This window comes from Stegodyphus dumicola, chromosome 11, assembly GCF_044657685.1.
Source record: "Stegodyphus dumicola isolate Sdum_Otavi_A_Nest chromosome 11, ASM4465768v1".
Lineage (NCBI taxonomy): Eukaryota > Metazoa > Arthropoda > Arachnida > Araneae > Eresidae > Stegodyphus > Stegodyphus dumicola.
The window spans coordinates 101,389,428-101,404,005 of NC_140778.1; positions in this window are offsets into that span (position 1 = coordinate 101,389,428).

Here is a 14,578-nt window from a genome sequence, read left to right on the forward strand (position 1 = left end):
AATAATGTGAATGTGATCTTTTCAGGTGAATCTGTGGTTTAAGAACACCCCAAGGTATGTAGCCTTCTTAACTAATGGAACTTCTTAGTTAAAGATTTTAATGTTCCTGCCAATAGGGATTCTTGAGTGTTTTTTGCCAATGATAATCAGCTGTGATTTTTAGCCGTTAATCGCAATTCACCATTTTGTACACCATTCCTCAATGGCTGGCATTTTCCCTCGAAGTTTTACTAATGCATGTTCTTGACTATGTGAATTCACGGCAAGGGCTCTGTCATCAGCATAGCATCCGCGGTAAGTATTGAGGTGTGCACTAGTATTGGGTAATTCGTAAACATAAAACAAATATAAGATTGGGCAAAGAATAGATCCTTGTGCTACTCGGGCCTTCAGATATTTTGTCTCGGAGTGTTCATTACCAAAATTTACAAAAAACTTGCGGTTCCGTATGAAGGAGTTGATTAGTAAAATAAGATCTCTACTGAAGTCAAGTGCAATGAGCTTGAGAATGAGCCCCTCATGCCAGACGCGGTCGAAAGCTTTCGCCACGTCTAGCATGAGTAAGGCAACACTTTGATGTCTGAACAGAGCAGATCCAATGAATTCGCAGAGGCGAACAAGTTGTTTAGTCGTGGAGAGATTTTTACGGAAGCCAAATTGTTCCAATGGGAGCTTGTCCATATGCGGTTCAATTCTTTTGTAGTTGACCCGTTCAAATATTTTTCCTAGTCCTGGTAGTAGACTAATCGGTCGATATCCCTCCGGTTTGGTGACATCTTTTCCCCGCTTTGGCAGAAGAATGACTTTCGCCTTTTTCCATTTTTCTGGAAAGTAGTTGTTTTCCAGGCTGGCATTAAGAATGCTGACATATTTTGTGACAGTATCAATAGGCATATTCTTAATTGCTACGTTCGTAATTTCATCATAAACAGGGGATTTCCGGTTTTTCATCTTTCTGATAATATTCCTAACCTCCGTAGGTGATGTATATTCTGTGCGGTTTTTGGCCCCGGGTCCTTCCACCCAGTCTTTGATGAACTGCCGTGTATTGTCGGAGAAAAGTGGATCACAAGGGTCTTGATTCGGTACGAACTGTTGTTCTAAATGCTCGGCCATGAGGGCGGTCTTATCTTTGTAACTGAGCGCAATTCTGCTGTGGTTATAAATAGGTTTGTTGCAGGGGGGCTTGCGTCTAAGATTTCTTGCAAAAGACCAGAAAGCATTTCTAGATTCATTAAAGCTCTCTATTTTATTGTTCCAAGCCTCGTCCCGATGTTTTCGAATCTTGCTTCTGATTTTATTATTAAGTCTGTTTAACTCCTTCTTGACCCCTGGGTCCCAAGAGATATGCCACCTCTTTCTCAATCTGTTCCTCTGTTTAATCATATCTCTAATTTCTCTAGGTAATCTGAAATTGTCTTTATCTACTGGGATTTTCTTGGTAGCAGTGTTGTATGCGCCGAGGATACTATTGTTAAGAATTTCAATCGCATTTTCTATGTCATCTTTGTTCCTAAGAGAGCTGATAATTGGGGGTTCTCTAACAATTGGTTGTAATATTACTGCCAGTCAGTGACTCTTTTAAACTTGTTGTCGTCGCATCTGTTGGTACCTAAAATAGCTATTACAGGCGCATGGTCTGAGGTTAATTCGACTTTAACATCTAAATACATTGGTATGGAGGTATTCGTGAGTACAATGTCTAAAATGTCTCCCCTTCTAGGATTATCCGGGAGGTAGGTATAGTCAGTGGGTGCATAAAAGTAAATAGGATAGTTATTTATGAATTCAAGCAGGACTTCAAGCAGGACTGCGTTGTTGGTTCTTCGACAACCCCATTCTGTATTTTTCGAGTTCAGATCTCCAGCCAGGATAATGTGTTTATTATTTGGGAGAAGTTCTGCGAGCTTGTCTATGTCAAGAAGATTATTCGGAGGATTATAAAGTGCAATAAAGTAGACAACTCCATAGTATGGAAGTAGGACAGATGCTGTAACTGCCTCGTAACCATTATCGCGTTCTTCACTGATGAGGCAGGATTGCAGGGAGCTTTTCACATAAATCGCGACCCCCACCTCTATGACTCAATCGGTCACATCTGTAACACATATAGATTGCGATATTCATATTGCAACAGGGAGTCGCAAACGTTTCTGTGATGAGTGCAACGTCAATATCATACACTAGTAGAAAGTTATGTAGTTCCGTAATTTATTCTGGACGCTATGCGCGTTCCAGGTCATGAACTGAATAGGGGCCTATCATTCCTGTGTTGGCCCATAATCTAATGTCTGTGTTTTTGTAGCTTCCGGATTGGTTTGAATAGTCTGTTTGGTTTGTTGTGTTAGTTGCAAGAAGCCAGCGCCTTTAATGATTTTTACTAGTTCTGCTAGATTAGCAAAAACTGTTTTTGCTTCATTGATTGTTTCAGAATAGAGTCCTGATGATATGGCCTGTGCATAACTTTTACCTTCTATGATACGGTTTAAGTATGTTTTGTTTTTGGCAGTATTATTTGTGCTGGTATTGTTCTTGGGATATTTTTCACAACCCTTAAAGCTAGATGTGTGAGGTCCTCCGCAGTTCGCACAGACTAGGGGCTTATCAGGAATTTTTCTGTCAGGGCATTCTTTTATTGAATGGCCTCCGCCACATCGGACACATTTCGGAGCATAATTGCATCCGGCTTGGGTATGATTGAAGTCCTGACAGCGAAAACACTGTATGGGCCCCTGTCTGCCTTTGTATTCAACTACTTTGATTTTCATATCACAGAGTTTATATTCATTATAAATTCGTTTCGAGTCGTCATTCTTTGGTAATGTTACAAGAAACAACGGGAGTGGGATGACTTCCCCGCCTCGTCGTCTTGACATTTAGTTGATTTCAATAATTTTGTAATTTAATTCCTCTAATTCGGTTTGTATTTCCTCATCTGAAGTAGTGGTGAGTCCATTTATTACCACTTTTAAGTTTTTATCTTGAGGCAATATATATATGAGTGGTGCTCGACTCTGAGCTCTTTGAGTACTTTGACCATGCCTATATAGCTTTCAGCGTCTCTTGCAATGACTTCAGTCCATGACCATCAGTCCTCAAATTTTGTCCGATAAATTTTGTCCAATGACCATCAGTCCATACATTTTGTCCGATAAATGAGAATTTTTTGGTATGAAATACTTTTTTAATATTTCTCCAAGTCATGACATTTTCTTTAAGAATTAATGGTGGAAGTTTTCTTTGTGTGTTGCTCTCTGAATTTTGTGTATTACCTTCTACGCGTTCATTATTTGTTATCATCTGATTATTTGAGTTCTCATGATTTTCTGTTTCGCATATGTTGGTATCCATGTTGTTATCAGTTTCATTTTCCTGATTAGATTCTGAATATGTTTGCACACCATTGTTTAACTCTTGATCATTTGTGCTATTGCTAGCTTGATTAGCCACAACGATCGGTGAGATTATTTGTGTGTGCGTACTGAGTTTTACTTTTTTAGCATTTGGTTTGTGGATTTTTGTTCTTATTGTTTGGTCGCCACTGCGGCGCTTAAAGGGTTCTTTGTCAGAACTCGTGTCTTGATCTAGTGTTTTTTCTTCAGTACTGGTAGTGGGATCGTCATGTCTGGCCCTGCTGTTTTCATCATAGTTTTTATTTGTGCTAGATGCAGGTGTGTTATCATTGACATCATTACTTTGTTCTTTTACAGTATTCACAATTTCAAGGGAGCTGAGCAAAAAATTGTAAAATGTTTTTTCAATATCAGATAATTTCCCTACATTTTTGTCTCTGATTTTATCTAACTCCTTAAGCTGATTTGTGTAAATTTCCACAAGCCTCTCCATGGTCCGCTACGCAGAAATTAAACGCAACAAAATAAAAAAATAAAAAAAAAAAAAAAAATACAGCGCCCAAAAAAATGGAGTCCTGCACCCCGGAATGGAGCCCTGGCTCGATAGCCTTCTCCACAGACGGATGTGCAGGCGAAAAACACACGAGGCCCCTGACAGTCACCTGAAGCGAAAGCTTGGGGGTAACTACGTGTGTTATCCAATCCAATAATCCAAAGTCTAACGCGCAAAATACTTTTAATTTTATCCAATTAATTATTCAAAACGCACAGTTAAGCTTAATAAGTTGCAAAATGGCAGTATTAGTCGCAATACCACCAATCAGGCAATTTGGCAAAACACGTCGTAATGCAAAATAAAAAATTGCGAAATAATCCAAAAATAATTTAAAATAATAAAATAGTGAAAGCATAAAAGCATTTCACAGGTAATTCTAACCGCAAAATAGCACTGAAAAATGCTGATGCAATCAGATTCGTATGAGCACGTGGTCGCTCAGGCAAACCACACGAGACGGACGTACTTGCTAACAGGATCTGAGAGGCAGGCACAATCTCGACGGCGAACCTTCATCCACCAAGTCCCCGCTCCGGAGATATGAAAAATTTTGATTTTGTTCAATAATATCAGCTAAGTTATGCAGTCTTACTAGTCCTCGCCCCTCCACCAATGCCTGATTTGCTAGGAATTTGTGCTTACTTTACAGGTTGCTGATTGGACGATGCACTTTCTGAATTGATTAGCTCCACCCCTGGGACTTCTGAGGTAGTATTTAGACTTCTGAGGCACCAACGGACCCTACTGAAGTTATGGTTTTCGTAGATAAATTGAAACCTAACAAGGCACCTGGCATAGATTCTATTTCGAATCGCATGATCAAAAACTTCCCCCCAATGTTTATCATCTGGATCACGGTACTTATAAATTTAATGCTCAGGAGAAGCTACTTCCCTGACTGTTGGAAAATTGTAGCAGTCGTCCCCATTTCAAAACTGGGACAAAATTTAAACTTACCCATCAATTACAGACCCATAAGTCTGTTAACCTCTCTCTCAAAGATCTATGAGTTTGTCTTACTTAATCGCCTGAATGAATTCTGTCGGGATCAACATTTATTAATTCCGGAACAATTCGACTTCCGACCTGACACTCCACAGTACACCAGTTACTACGTGTAGTGGAATTCATTCATGAAGGCTTTCGTACGCGAGATAAAAGTGGTATTGTCTATTTAGACGTTGCCAAAGCCTTTGACAGGACTTGGCATGACGGAATTATATACAAGTTCATGCGGCTTGGTTTTTCGGCTCATCTCATTAAAATTATTAACTCGTACTTGACCGGACGCAGTTTCCGCGTGCGAGTTAACCACGAATTCTCCTCTCCCCGCCCAATCTATGCCGGCGTAGCTTAAGGTAGTCTCCTTGGACCTTCAATCTTTATGTAAATGATATTCCTATGGCCCCAAATATCGATCTTGCATTATACGCAGACGATACAGCCATCATTTCACAACATTCCAACATCCTCCAGGTAATCTCCCAATTGCAGAGTTACCTTTCGGCCTTAGAATTCTGGCTCGGTCTGAATAAAATCAAAATTAATGTCGCAAAATATGCTGCCACTATGTTCATCCGAAGAAATATCCCAAGTTTATGTAATTTAATTCTCTTCGGTGAACTCATTCCCTGGGTTTCTTCTTATAAATATCTAGGTGTTTTACTAGATTCAAAGTTAACTTGGCAGCCTCACATTCGCAAAATCATAGCGAGTGCAACAGCTGTCATAACCAACCTAAGCTCCTTTTTTGCTATAAATAGCGACCTGTCACTTGATAACAAAATCCTGCTCTACAAATCTATGATAAGGCCTGTTCTTACGTATGCGTGTCTCATCTGGGGGCCCATCTGCACTGACTAACAGAAAACATGTTCAAATTTTTCAATCCAAATTACTTCGGCAAATACTAAAAGCTCCGTGGTTTGTAAGGAACGAAGAGATTCATAACGACCTCAAAATTATGCCCATTAATTGCTTTATACAGCGACTTTCTGAAAAATGTTTCAAAAATATTCAACATGTTGCTCATCCTGTGCTTCATATGCTACCCGTATATGAACCTGCTGTTGCTTCTTCCCGGAAAAGACCCCGACCGATTCTTAACCCGGAATACTCAGCTTTCCCATTTAAACGGGCTAGGTATGAGCCCACAGACGGCTGAATAACTACCTCTCGTTCCTTAATCCCCCCGCCTCTGAAAGTTCTTTAATGCACACAGCATTAACCTGAGGAACCCGCTTTAACGTTTCTTTAATAAGAAACATCACAGCCTAAAAGGACTGAACTAAATTTCTATAACTTTTCTGAAAAGCCTTTAACAGATAAAGATTTCTAAATACAGCTCTTTTCTTCCTTTAAGAAGGAACTCTTTCAGGCGTTTAACAACGTCATTTTCGGCCTTTTAAATACCGCATTGAATAGCGGTCAAAAACGAAACTTCTCCCTCCCAGCTGATCACTGGCAGAACTACTTTTTCGACCTGTAACCAGGTCCCCCCTGAAGAACGCGCATCGGAAACGATCTTTCGATCTCTTCCCTGCGTATTCTTCGCTTCTGACGTATGCAAAACGCGATTATCAAGGTTCAAGGAAACTTTTATTTATCTGGTCAAAATTTTATGATGACTGCCCCTATCTAAATTATTCTGGCTCTTTTTCGGCACAAAATTAAGCCCTTCTGAGTTTTTTGCCTTTTTTTTTTTGTCTCAGTGTGAAGGCACTTATTCCAAGTCATTGGGCTTCTCAAAATTTTTACCCTATTAGACAATCCCCTCTTTTTGATGATCTAAATTCCTATGATGATGTGTAGGTAAAGGCGTAATTGCCTATGAACTCCGTAAATTGCACTTCCTTGATCCTTGCTGTGCACTGGTGGTTGCCATAGTGTTGATTGTTGCAAACGGACTTTGTTTGCAGAGTAGCTCCTATGTTTATATGCGAAGACTTATTCATCGGCTGAAATGAGATCTTTACCCTTAGCTCGGTTTTTCAAATACGTCATGTTTATAATAAGTTATGTGAGATTCCTACGCAATTAAATTCAGGATGAGGATTATGCTCAGGAGCCTGCCAAACGTGACTTGCACTTAAGTCTTCAGTTCCAGCCCAACCTCCATGAAGGAAGGACGTCTCTTGTTATGCTGCCATAACATGCCTATAGCTTGTCCATCTTCGCTATAATTTGATCACAGAAACCTGAAAAGTGGCCTTTTACATAATTATCAATCTGTTATTTTAAAAATCACATCTTCCCGCAGAACTTACTTCCACCTTGAATATTTTTTCGTGATTACCTTGCTGTATTTGCACTATTACATCGAGCCACATGCCAATGAGCCTATTAATCGTAAAATCTTTCCTATCAACTTTTTAAAAAATAAACTATGAAAAATGGCGGGGGGGGGAACTTAAAATATAAAACTACAAAAAAAGTAAAATTTTGAAAGATGATTATAAAAACTAAAATTTCATTTTATTAATTGTTTATATTCATCTCTATCCGTAACCTTTCTCGAACATATGAGGCTCCCTCTAGCTTGCATCAAGTAAACTAACGCAATTTTCTTATTTCTGCTCACTTTATTTAATTCTGATGGGGAGGTAAATGGTTTTAAACCATAGGCGCTCCGTAATTTGAAATCATTGGCATTGGCAACATCCTCTATTCATCAACTCATTCCGAGCTGAGACTTCAAGTGCGTAGCACGTACATTGGTTAATTCAACATTGGATCTGAATACTGACCCAGTACCGTAGGCGATCGGTGATTTTAGTCTTGATAGCGGTTTTGGTGCCTTCGGGTAACAAAAACGTCCTTTTTTTTAGGACTCCTCGAGATAGTTCAGATGACGATGAATACTTCAGCGAACGAGATTAACAGAGTTCATTCACCTCAATCCCCTGAGAAAAGATTACTGTATCTTGATTGCTAAAGAAAAGCAAAGCGAAGAAGGCCAAGGCAATGTCGGACGCGGAAAATGATCATTCCAATAAAAAGAAGGACGTTAGAAATACCAATAATAAAGGAGAAAGCATAGTGATGAACACTGACGCGATGGAAAAAGGAAAGGATCAACTCAAAAGTAGATTACCAGGATAGCGACGGAGAACATGCTGGATGAAAAGCCTAATGAAAAGATATGGATACGAAGAACGTTCTTATCCTAGCTAAGCAATGGAACCCTGATCTAGATGTTGATGAATTTAGTAGAAAGTACGAGCCTTCAACGCCTGAACAGAAAGCGGCAAACGCCATAAGGAGAGCTGAAAGCATTGAAAGGACAGTCCATATGGCGAGTGTAATGGAAGCTTCTCTGTTGAAGCAGAAAACTGATGAAGAGAGCTAGACTACACCATAGAAAACAGCAAAACAAATAAATACGGAAGAAGATGGAAATATCATGCGAAAGTCGATTTGAAACTCTAAACCCCGACAGTAATGCTGAAGTAGGAGGAGCCAGAGAGGATGAGACGCCTCCACCCATTGTATTTCAGTAGAGTGCAGTTGATTGGACACAAATGCATGAAATAATACTACAGACATGCAGTGAAGAATCTGAAGGAGAAATTAAGAGAAAACTACTATATCTAACCCTCAAGACAGTTGATGCTTATGGGAAAGCCACCAGTATATTACAGAAGAAAAGTATACACTTCCATATGTTGCAGTTGCTAAGTTAAAAACCCTTGAAAGTAGTTCTGAAGAATTTGCCCTCAACCATGCAAGAGGAGAAAATATTTGCCGATTTGGAAAGTAGAAAGTTTCCTATAAAGAAAGTCAGGCAATTTACCAGACGAAGAGGCAACACATTAGAGAAACTTCCCATATTTTTGCTTGAACTCGAAAAAAACCAAAGAAGGTCAAGCTGTCCATCACCTGAACAATATGTTGAGTGTAAATATAAAGGTCGAAAAGTTCGCACCCCTCAAAAAAAGGATAATTCAATGCTATTGATTTCAGGAATTTAGACATTCGCGGCATCTGTGTTCTATTCCAGAGCAATGCTGTAAGTGCGGGCAACAACACAGGCAAGAACTGTGAATTAAAACCAGAAGATAAACCCAAGTACATTTTCTGTGCCCAACAGCATGTATGTTCGTATCTGGGTTGCCCCGTTTATACGAAAAGGTTTGAAGCAAGGAAACCACCTCAGTAACTTGCAGCACCAGTCGCTACCCCAGCTGACTTTCCTAACCTCTCAGAAGACAAAGAGCGAACGCAACCAAAAACTCTCTTTAGCGAGAAAATGAAGAAAAAACAGCAGCCTCCACCGACAGCGTACAAAGAAACGATGGAATGGATCCAGGAACAAAAGATTAATAAGTTTTTCAGAATCATAGTGAACCAAGGAGGTTAAAACTCATGGAGATGCCCTCCACGCAGTTCAAGTGAAGCCAAAAACGGGGGAAAGCATGCCCTTAGTAGTCGTGACTTAGAAAGATTCACGTGCTCTAACCGCACCCAATTTTGTTCCTGGTAGTCGTAACGGATCACAGATTCTTCACGTCCTCTTTCCTTTACTTTTCTCGCCATTTCATTTTATTTCTACATTATGTAATTACTATAATTTCTATTTTATGTAATTGCATTCTGTAATTAATGAATGCTAGCATTAAAAGTATTGTGAACGCAGAATAGTAACTATGTACTCGAACTATAATTTGATTATAATTTACTTATTCTAAGTATATATAATTCTCAAATTTTTCGTTTTATAAATATTACTTGCGTTTCGAAAAAACTTAATTTGAATAAACAATGATAGAAATATGTAAATTTTACGTTGTTATTTTGAAACTCACACAACAAATGTGACTAAAAATCAAATCCAGTTATTATATATTTACTTGAGCACAAATTAAAATGTAGTTAAACACATAAAAGGTAAGACCTGTAATGTAATTATGATCATACATTAAAGTAAACTGTTTTCTTTTTCATTGAGAGTTAGCCCCTCCCCCTCCCCTTGTTTACTTATCGTTTTGCCATCACATATAAGTTAATTACGAATATCAGTTTTATTATTATTATGAAAAGGTAAATCTGAGAACTATATATGTTTCTTCGTGTACTTTACACAAAGAAAATACTCAAACTCTTTCTTGAAGGCCATTGAAACCCACATTTCGATTATTCTAATTGTTCATGCACGTTCTAAAACATTCTTTTACATGGACATGAAGTCGGAAATGTGGACATTATTTCGCTGTAACAATTCTGTGCCTTTTAGACCTTTCACATCTACGCATACAAAATCAGAAAACACACTGAGAACTTGAAGGTTTCGCTTAGTCGCTTAGTGAGAAAGTGAAGCCAGGGGTTTCCTTCCCCCTGGCTTCACTTTCTTCGTACTGCAATAGCAGGGACGCCATCTTCATGTATTCTAAACTCCTTGTAGTGAACCAAGTGGAGAAGATACGTGCCGCAAAGACAACCGCAGAAATGTTCACAGCAGGATTCAAAGCAGCAATGGCTCTCATGAGTTTTGCAGAAGATAGAGAATAATTCCCATTAGTCGATGAGAAGAAAAGGAAACACAAGTACTTCAGTAATTTACTTTGCTTTATCGAATTTCCTTGATCGCAGGTTGAACCAATCCTATAGCAGGTTGAACCAAGGCCAACTTATACTCAAGGCCTGCCAGTGTGAAAATATTCTTTCGTGTTTTCGGTAGCCTCCATGAAATTTCTACTGACCGCAAGATAGCGCTAATATTCCGCTACGCTTTGCGACTTTAACGAAAAGTACCCGAGACAAATAATTGTCTTGTTGAATGCAAAATTTAAAAACGATCAATCTGTAGTAGTCAGAAATTATACATTTCTTTTTAATAAAAATATTTGTATTTAGAAAGAAAGCATGAAATTTCAAATTATCCCAATTTTCTTTTTTCATATATAACCGTCAGCTACTTGATTCTGAGTTTAATTCCTGCTTGCATCTAGATATACGCTATTTTTAATTGTACTTATCAGAGTTACCTATTCTAATTGAAGGGCACACGTTTTACTTTTAAATTATTTATATAGCAGGTAGCTTCAGAACATAAACTATTTCAGCGTAAAATTTTCATCGTATTAATATCAGTTGTACTTTGCAACAAAATAATATAGAGCCACTATTAAATATGTAATTAAGAAATTAATAAAGGATGATCTAAAATTTGTTAATACATAAGAGAAAAAGTATTTCTAAAAGAGATTTGGCTTTAGGTACTGAAGATTTTACCTCTTTTTTTAATTAATATTTTTAATTAATTCTTTTTTAGGAAGTATTAAAAATAAAATTTTAAATAATGCAGATTTAGAGCTCTGAAGAGTAAATGCAACACTACAGATATTCAAAATAACACTAAGTATAATTTATATCACCCACAACATATAATAATGACATACATGACATTAATCACAATGTATATTAAATTTTAAGCCTGTTCATGTTGAATACCTAGTATTTCAATATCACCTACAGCATATAATAATAACATGTATGATATTAATCACAATGAATCATATACTCCCTCTGTCCCAAATTAGTTGCTACGCTTGAGTACTGATTATTGATACTGAAGATTTTATGATTTTGTTTGCACATTTTCCAGAAATTTCAGGGTGATACGTTATCAATCAATAACAACTTTACTTAGCAAGCATTCCCTCCTTAAATCAGTACGAGATTAGTTTAAAAAATCCAGCTTTCGCACACCTTTAAGCCACGCCCCATTTTTAAGGACTCTTCCATCAGTAATCGCTTAAAATCTTCAGGCTAATTAAATATAAATTCAATTATCTCTCTCGTCTATACGAGCCATTTTCCTTAGAAATTCTACCACGAAGGCATCTCCTCACTTTAGACAGCCCTCGAGGCTTTGCCTTAATGATATAAACACAATGTTTCTTAAATAAACGCGGCATAGTCGTTACAAAATGGGGCGTGCCTTAAGAGTCTGCAAACCCTCTAAATTTGCGTCGATAAAATTGTCCCAAAACAAGTGCTACATTTCTGGAAAGTAAAAACTGCGAATGAAAACCTAGTATGTAGGGTTACATTCCTTGTAGTACACTTTATAATTTTTCTGCTGTCCATCTACTGAACTTCATTGAAAGTCATTTATAACTCCACCTACTTGAAATGTAGCGCCTAATTTGGGACACAACTTTCGATCTAAGTGTAGCAACTAGTTTGTGACGGAGGAAATATAAAATTTTGAGACTGCTAGTGTTGAATACCAAGTATTTCAATATCATTGACAGCATATTTTAAAAAATAATGCCATATATATATATACATATATGGATTCGACATGAATCTGTATTATGTCAAGGTGCAAGCACAAAACACTCAACCAGGTAGACACAAATTCATGCACAGCATTTGGATACATCAGACTAATTAAAATGAGATATGTGCTTTAAATTTTTGAAAACATTCGAATGTTTCTGGATCAAAGATAACAAATACGAGAGCTAAAAAGTAATAAATTTCGTAAAAAAGCTAACGCAATTAGCATTTCTTATAAAATGTACATAATAGGATAAAATATCATTTATGCAGAAATCAGAGATTATCTCCAGTATGATAAAAAAAATTTATTATATTATTCCAGGAAGAAGACAAAATGACATGAAGCTGAACACACGTACGCACACATATTAAGAAGCTTATTTATATACAAAAGCTGAACGAAAGATTTTAAAATTTTACGTGATGACGCCTTTTGTTTAAGAAATTTTGTATTATGTATTTGTATTAAATCTGTATTGCATGAAACTGATGGAAATGCTATCCGTCCAACAGTTGTATGTCGCGAATAATTATTTAAATACAATCCTAAACATTTTTTTAAAGGGAATAGAAAACTTTTGCAGTATATCACGAAACAATGTACCATCTTATGTTACTATTAGTTACAGTGGCACGTTTTAATAAGATACATTTTTTGTTGATAAACGAGCCATAGTAGAAATAGAGAACGTACAGCAAGCAGTGCAGCGGATTGCGGGCGCCAGCTAGTAATGAACCTCAAAGAAGCCACTAGGAACCGGCATTTAGTTCAAAGCCTTGACATGACATGTCCTCTACTTTTAGAAACGCTAGTCTTAATGTAAGACTACGCGCTGTTTCAAATATAATTACAGAGTTTCCGATTCGGAGTGCGAAGTGTAGGGCGAAATGAAAATATTCAAAAATAAGTCTTTACTGCCAGAAGTGGTGGCTAAATGACAAGTTATACTATTAATAAAATTCAATTTCACGATATTTTCAGCCGATACTTCGTACATCCAGAATGTGTTCAGAAAATTTACTAACATTTATTTCCACTTTTTACTATATTCTTAAGCATTAATTTTTATAATATTAATTACGAAATTCAAACCAAATATGAAAGTTTGGGAACAGGCCGCCAAATATTGCCCCAATGAATCCTGTAGAGTGACGCATCATTGTTGTTTCTTTAGTTAAATAATCAAGAGTTAAAAGTTTCGGATGGAGCATATTAGAAACATAGAACATATATCACACTGCATAACCATTTTTTATCACTCTTAAAGCACCCTCGCATGGATGTGCCCGTTCTAGCACTCATTTCTAGATACTAGGTTCCCATAGCTCTAAAACTATTTCACTGCGTGGTGGACTATGGAATGGAAGGTTGTGAATAGAAAATCTGAAATTTTTCAAAATGCATAGGCTAATCAGATAATATCTTCCATTTTAAAGTTTAAAATGGCTTATCAAAAAGTGGCTTTTATTAAACATACAGCTCTAATGAGAGCCTGCCCCTGCCCTCCTTTTTCAATATCACGCTGCAGTTAGCATCAATTATTATGCTGTATGAAGCAGATTATTATAGAATAGTGTATTTCTAACATTTCACAATCCCTAAAAATGAAAAATGTTCAGTAAAAGGCGGTTATTTTTAGAATAATAAAATGCAATCAATTACTATGATGGACTTCTGCATAAAGCAATATGGGTTGAAATAATATATGCTACACAATTTAACGACTGAGCTCAACTTCTACTAATGGCTCTTAGGCAGAAGAAAGCTGATGAGTAGATCTTGCACTTATTTTCCTGCTGACGAAAAATGGGCTGACAACTTATTCAGGTCAAGTATGTAAGTTACCTTCCTAACGGAAAGAAATGCCCTCAACTACCATGGGACGTGTATAACCCAAAATTGGTATAAATTTCTAGTAAGGCGTGGTGACATTTCAGTGCACTTTTGCCTAAGGTAAATTCGATCAGGTCATTTTTGGCTAGTGTAAATTTGATAGCTGTTGTTTAAGCTTTGCGAATATGCTTAAAGAGAGTTAACATGTTGTTCGCTTTACCTGTGTTCATTGATTATAAAAACTGGTTTTATACACTGCGCCAATGGCTCTTCTTCCACCAAATACTGCGGACTACCTTCAAGACCATTACTCATGGGGCATGGTGATGATGATACTCATGTTCCATTACACACATTTGTGGCTAGAAATTTATTAATTTGTGGCATGTTAGAAGTTATCTGATTTAGAACAGAGTTGTAAACTTTGAGATATGGAGAAAAAAAAAAAAAAAAAAAATGGGGTATCCTTCTTTGCTGTCTGGTGTCCACAGCTCGAAGCAAAAAGCAAGCACCCGTTAAATCTGACAGTGGTCAGTTAGAACTTTGCTT